Source organism: Nuphar pumila, chromosome 6 (assembly GCF_984573655.1).
Source record: "Nuphar pumila chromosome 6, dmNupPumi1.hap1.1, whole genome shotgun sequence".
In the NCBI taxonomy this organism is placed as follows: domain Eukaryota; kingdom Viridiplantae; phylum Streptophyta; class Magnoliopsida; order Nymphaeales; family Nymphaeaceae; genus Nuphar; species Nuphar pumila.
Genome location: NC_143254.1, coordinates 125,860,944 through 125,866,943, shown reverse-complemented (window position 1 = coordinate 125,866,943; position 6,000 = coordinate 125,860,944). Strand labels below are relative to the sequence as shown.

Below are 6,000 nucleotides of genomic sequence, written 5' to 3'. Positions count from 1 at the left end.
AAACATGGGCCCGGACTCTGTAAAATGGCACACAGATTCGGATCCAAGACCAGATCCACAAGACAATGATGGTTCCGATCCGTTTACAGCCTTGGGTAACAGACTTGTCGCCAGCTGTCGCGCTTTCACGCCGCCTGATAAAGATTTTTGATTAACTTTGAAGTTTGAACTCGTGGTTTTCTCGTTAACCTTCCCAAATGTGAAGGTTATTTTCGTAATAACACGTTGCCGGCATTCTGAAATTTCCGAGATATTCCCAGAATATCCAGAACAGGATAATTTAAAATAATATTAATTATTGTTTTTTATCCTTTCCCGTTTGCTATTCATAAATGCTAAAATTTTCTTTCCCCAAAGCCGATAAGCGGTAGTATACATTCACGTGACGCTTATCGTAAGCTGGCTTAGCGTCTGCTCGCGATTTCGAGAGAAGGAAGAGGAGCTTGCCGAACTTCGTTTCTGTCTGTCTGTCTCTCTCCTCTCTGAGAAGGCTGTCGCCGAATCGGTTAATACGTCGCCCAGGGAGAGCGCCGGAGAAAGCAGGTGGGAGCGAGCCTTATCAGGTGCAGAGAAAGACGCTCTCTCGTCTCTCCGGAATTTGATCGATTCTTTTCCTTTTGTCCTAAGTTTTTCCGGCGTAGGCGTCCCTTAAACCCTAGAAGTTCGTCGAGATATCTTGCATGAATTCAAGATTTTTTGGCTTTCTTATGAAAAGAACGGGCTCTCTCGGCTCTGTTTCTGTTGGAGACTTGTAAATTTCGGCGTGTTGTTCTGTTGCGGGAGCTCCGAGTAGCGAGATCTTTAGTTTTAGATGGAACGAGCGAAAATTTCGAGCTTGAAATTGGTTAGGAGTTTCTTTTGAGTTTGAACGGCCTTCCGATTTTATCTTATCTTCCATGCAGCAGGTGTCAAGAATTTGAGTTTTTTGGACTCTTGTGGGAATTTCTACTTGCAAACCATTCTTTTTCGTTGAAACTGATTGTGTTCTGATCGTAACGAATCTTTTAGCGGTAGAAGATGCCTAGGGATTTTATTTTGGAACGTCGTTTGAATACGGACAGGGCTTTCTTTTGCATGCGGACGGATTCTCGGTTCGTTGATTTTTCATGATATGTTTTGCTTAAAAATCTTTCTGTTATTCGTGGATTAACCTAATATTAGAGCATCAAGTATCTTTAAAACTCCGAAGTTTCTTGAGAAAATGAATTCGGAGCGTAAATATTTCTAAATCATGAGAAAGTGACTTGATTTTCCGGTTCTGGTAGAGAGATCACGCTCAAAATTCGGGGATCGACCTAATTATGTTACATCTCTTCTGGAGGCAATGGAACATGCCGTTCAAAGCTTGCTTTTGGTCCGAGCATGTCATTCTTTTCCGTGTCTTTGAAAAAAATGTCCGGCTTGTTTGCTGAAACCTGAAAAGCGGAATCAGTTTTTGGTTTTGTCACCGTAATCTTCTCCTTCGTCTGTCATTAGGCTAATTGCCTAATTCCTCATCCTACAGATTTATTTGTGAAACCGGACTTCCTCGGTAAAGCTTAAGGCTTCAGTGAGTCGTTTATTTTGAATACTCTTTGGAGTTCTCTTCTTATTTTGACAAATTTTAGCCTTTCTTCTGAAAATCTAAAAATTTTCAGCGTTCTGAATCTTTTTTTATTCAGTGAGCCATTTATTTCGATTGCTTTCTGAAGTTCTCTTCTTATTTTGACAAATTTTAGCCTTTCTTTCTTCTGAAAATCTAAAAATGTTCAGCATTCTTGATCTCTTTTTGTTCTTTTTTTATTCAATGAGCCATTTATTTCGATTGCTTTCTGAAATTCTCTTCTTATTTTGACAAATTCTAGCCTGTCCTCTGAAACTTTTAAAATTTTCAGTGTTCTGATTCTCGTTTTGTTCTTTTTGCCCATGAATCTATTCATTTGGATTTGTTGTCATTTGAGCAGGTCGTGCTTTCTTCTTATGCTTAGTAAATTACGAAGAAATGTCAAAGAACTGTTTTCATTTTTCTCTTTCTGTGGAGAAATGAATCTTTGAGAATTATATAGAATCCTTTCAAGTGCTTTCCGTTCATAGATGCTGATTCTGCCACATTTTGTTTAAATGTGCTATTCTTTTAAGGCTTGTGTCCCTGGAACGATATGTTTGTTATATCCAATAGGAAGGTCAGTTCAGTTTTGAGTTTTCACTGGTAGATTGCAGTTCACGTGAAATTCTTGGCCTTTCTTTCTCCATTTGCTTCCTTTTCCAGATCATCTCATATTTTGAGCTATATCTTGGGCAGATCTGGTAAAAAATATCGGACTCTTTTCTGTGCTTCTTGATGGTCATCTAAGAGGCTTCAATACTTAGCATTAGCTAAGCACAGGGTGTCCGTAATAGCATAAATTGAATGAGCTGTGCATGCCTGAATTTTGCCTTTTCTTGCTTTTGGAAGTTTTCCAGATCTTAAAGTCTGAGCTTTTTCCAGTGATGAATATGAATCTTCCTTAAAAAAAATGCAAGAGTTATGAATTCATTCTTCTGATCTTTTGTTTGAGAACAACATTCATTACAGAACAGATTGGCCTATAACTGACTTGATTAACACAGTAAAGGGCCACACTCAGATGTAAATCAGTTTTGGAATCTCTAATGTGGAAGGTCAACTGGTAGATGACCCTTGCATCATCATGTGTCCTATTCTGGGTGCCCTTTAATTGTTTAAAGTGACCCATTTTTTCTCAAATTTCTCATAGTAATGCAATTATTAGTGACTTTGAATTATCCTCATCCTACGGCAATAAGCTTGATTAGGCCACAAATGTCCTTAATAAGATTATCTTTCTCTTGTCTGGAATGTCCTGTTGCGCGAATATAGTCCCTTCCTTTTTGTACATATTTGACTTCAGAATAAATTCCATGTTTTTCATGGATAATGATGTTCTTTTCCCATGCATCATTCAGGTGTTTCCTAGTTAGAGTTGCCAACTTTAGTGCTTATAGATGCTTCATCCATATGCACTCTGTTCATTAATCTCATTGATGCCTTCTGTGCATGGTGAACCACTCAACAGTGGGTGTCTATTGTTAGCAATCTTAGCTTGTGGTTTACTTGTCAAGGTGCTTCTCTTGAAACTTACATGCTTGACTGCTTCACAAGTTGCTGCTTGGTCAAGTTACATTGAAGATATTCAATGACATCAAATGAATGTTGTTTCTTATGGGGCTTTTCTATTGAGTAACAATTTTATCTTAACCATAATCACAAGCATCTCTGATATTCTGAAAATATCTTTATATTATTGTGAAATTATCGTGAAACAGTAGTAGTGACACTCTGTCATGATATGGTGAAAATGTTGACAGTATCCAATATGTCTCAATATTATGGGAAGGAAAAAAATCAATTTTAATAAGATATATAATGTTTTTCTAATTATTTGATATATTTCTAACACTTCTATTATTACAAAGACATCTACTCTCTGTCTCGTTATTCCTAATTTCCCTTTCATAGAATTTGTTGAGATCCTCCTGTATAAAAAAGAAAGGAACTTTTTTTGAACTAATGTATAACTTTGAATGATGCTTTTTTCTTCTATTTTTCTACTGTAGTTTCCTGTGTTCTGCTTTTTCTTTAATTGTTGTAATCATTTTGTACCAAGGTAATTTTTAGTCAACCTTGTATATTACCTTGTGTTTCTTTGAATATTTTATTCTATACATGTTTAAGTAACACTATGCTCCTTGCTAGACTTGATTTTGGCACCCGGCAATGAGTCAGGCCTATGTCACACAGATATTCCATTTTGGCTTCTGTTCCATATCCTCTTATATACTAGTCATTATTGAAAACTTCATAAAAATGGCTGTATCCTCGTATCTGCATCCGTATCCATGTGACATAGAGTCGGGGTGTATGAAATGTCAAGAATTATGATTGCGTTGCTTATGTGCTTGGCTTTCTTGGTTGTATTGGATCCAGTCATATTTGGGATGAAAACCAAACTACTTAGATTTACATGTTCAAGAAAGCAAAGGATGTACTTTTGTTGGTTATTGGTGAACTAGTAGGTGTCTGCTGCTATTGGAAAAAGGTTTGTGGCATCATCCTACTATTTTGGGGGTCTGTTTAATGAAACCAAAAATAATACAAAGGTTGTCTCTAAAGGTTACAAGAATGCACAAACACAAAGAGACCACTTATGGGTCAATTACAATCTCTCAAAAGAGATATACAAGCATAATCAAAAGGGTCACTATGGACCTAATACAACCTCACAATGGAGAAACCACACACAAGAACCTTTAGAGAGCAACAACATAAAAAATATCAGATGGTATTTATTCATAAAGTGCTTAGAGAAGCATTACAAAACAATGGGGGAAGAACCCCCTTTAAATAGGCAAAGGAAGCCACAAAGGGCTAGTCCAACTAGTCGTTGGACTCGCCACTATCCCTAATGGCTTCAAAAACACAAAAATATAAAAATAAAAATCTAAAAAACTAAAGATTAAATTACAAAGCATCCCCTACTAGGCTGATCCTATTACACCTGTGAATTGACTAAAATACCCCTGATGGATATTTCAGTTTACATATAGAAAAATATATGAATATTATATATATAATATATGCACAAGTATATATGTATACATATAGATATCTATATGTTAACAGTCTGGACTATCTGGACATGCTTATGTTAACAACAAACAACAACAACTACGCCTTCATCCCAAAACAATTGGGGTCAGCGATATGAACCAAAAAAGAAATTCATTTTGGGTCTTCCACATGAATCCTTTTCCTCCAATCATTTCTATCCAACGCCATGTCCTTGGTGAGGTTCAAAGCATTCATATCCTTTCCTATCATCTCCATCCAAGTCTTCCTAGGCCTACCCCGACCTCTTTTAACTAATATATTTTCCCATTTCTCCAACCTTCTAACTGGAGCATCATTAGGCCTTCGCCGAATATGTCCAAACCACCGTAAACGATTCTCTCGCATCTTATTTTCAATGGGTGCAACACCTACCTTCTTACGTATCTCTTCATTCCGAATCTTATCTTTTATTGTATTTCCACACATCCATCTAAGCATCCGCATCTCAGCTACACTCATTTTTTGAATATGATGTCTCTTGGCAGCCCAACATTCCGTACCATATAGTAAAGCGGGTCTAATAGTCGTCCTATAAAACTTTCCCTTCAACCGCAATGGCATTCTACGATCGCACAGCACTCCAGTAGCACTTTTCCATTTCATCCACCCAACCTTTATCCTATGATTTACATCTCCATCAATTTCTCCATACTTTTGAATGATGGATCCCAAATATTTGAAATAATCATTCACCGGTATATCTTGCTCACCAAGCTTCACTACACTCCCATCACTACTTCGTTGCTTACTAAACCGACATTCCATATATTCAGTCTTACTCTTACTCAACTTAAAACCTCTAGCTTCCAATGTCTGTCTCCATAATTCTAACTTAGCATTAACCCCAGCTCTAGACTCATCAATCAAAACAATATCATCAGCAAACAACATACACCACGATACATTTTCTTGAATTGATCTCGTAAGCTCATCCATCACTATCGCAAATAGGAAAGGGCTTAAAGCAGATCCTTGATGTAACCCAACCGTTATCGGAAAATTGGTTATCACCCCTCCACAAGTGCGGACATTGGTTACTACTCCTTCATACATATCTTTAATTATACTAATGTACTTGAGAGAAACACCTTTCTTCATCATTGTCCACCAGAGAACGTCCCTAGGTACTCTATCGTATGCCTTCTCTAAATCAATAAAAACCATATGCAAATCTTTGTTCCTCTCTCTATATCTTTCAATAAGTTGTCTAAGAAGATGTATAGCTTCCATAGTTGATCTTCCAGGCATAAAACCAAATTGATTCTCCGATATCATGACAACCTTCCTCAACCTAGACTCAATCACCCTCTCCCAAAGTTTCATAGTATGACTCATGAGTTTTATACCACGAT

At 37.1% G+C, this 6,000-nt stretch overlaps 1 protein-coding gene across 1 annotated transcript in view; it reads left to right on the top strand.

The window, feature by feature from the left end:
- Positions 1-397: 397 nt before the first annotated feature.
- The window catches only part of LOC149836088 (SPX domain-containing membrane protein OsI_21475-like), a 31,568-nt gene continuing 25,965 nt past the window's right edge, over positions 398-6,000 (top strand). The window contains exon 1 of the mRNA XM_090008967.1: positions 398-563. The gene's annotated coding sequence lies outside the window, so the exon portion shown is untranslated. The remainder of the gene's footprint in view (positions 564-6,000) is intronic.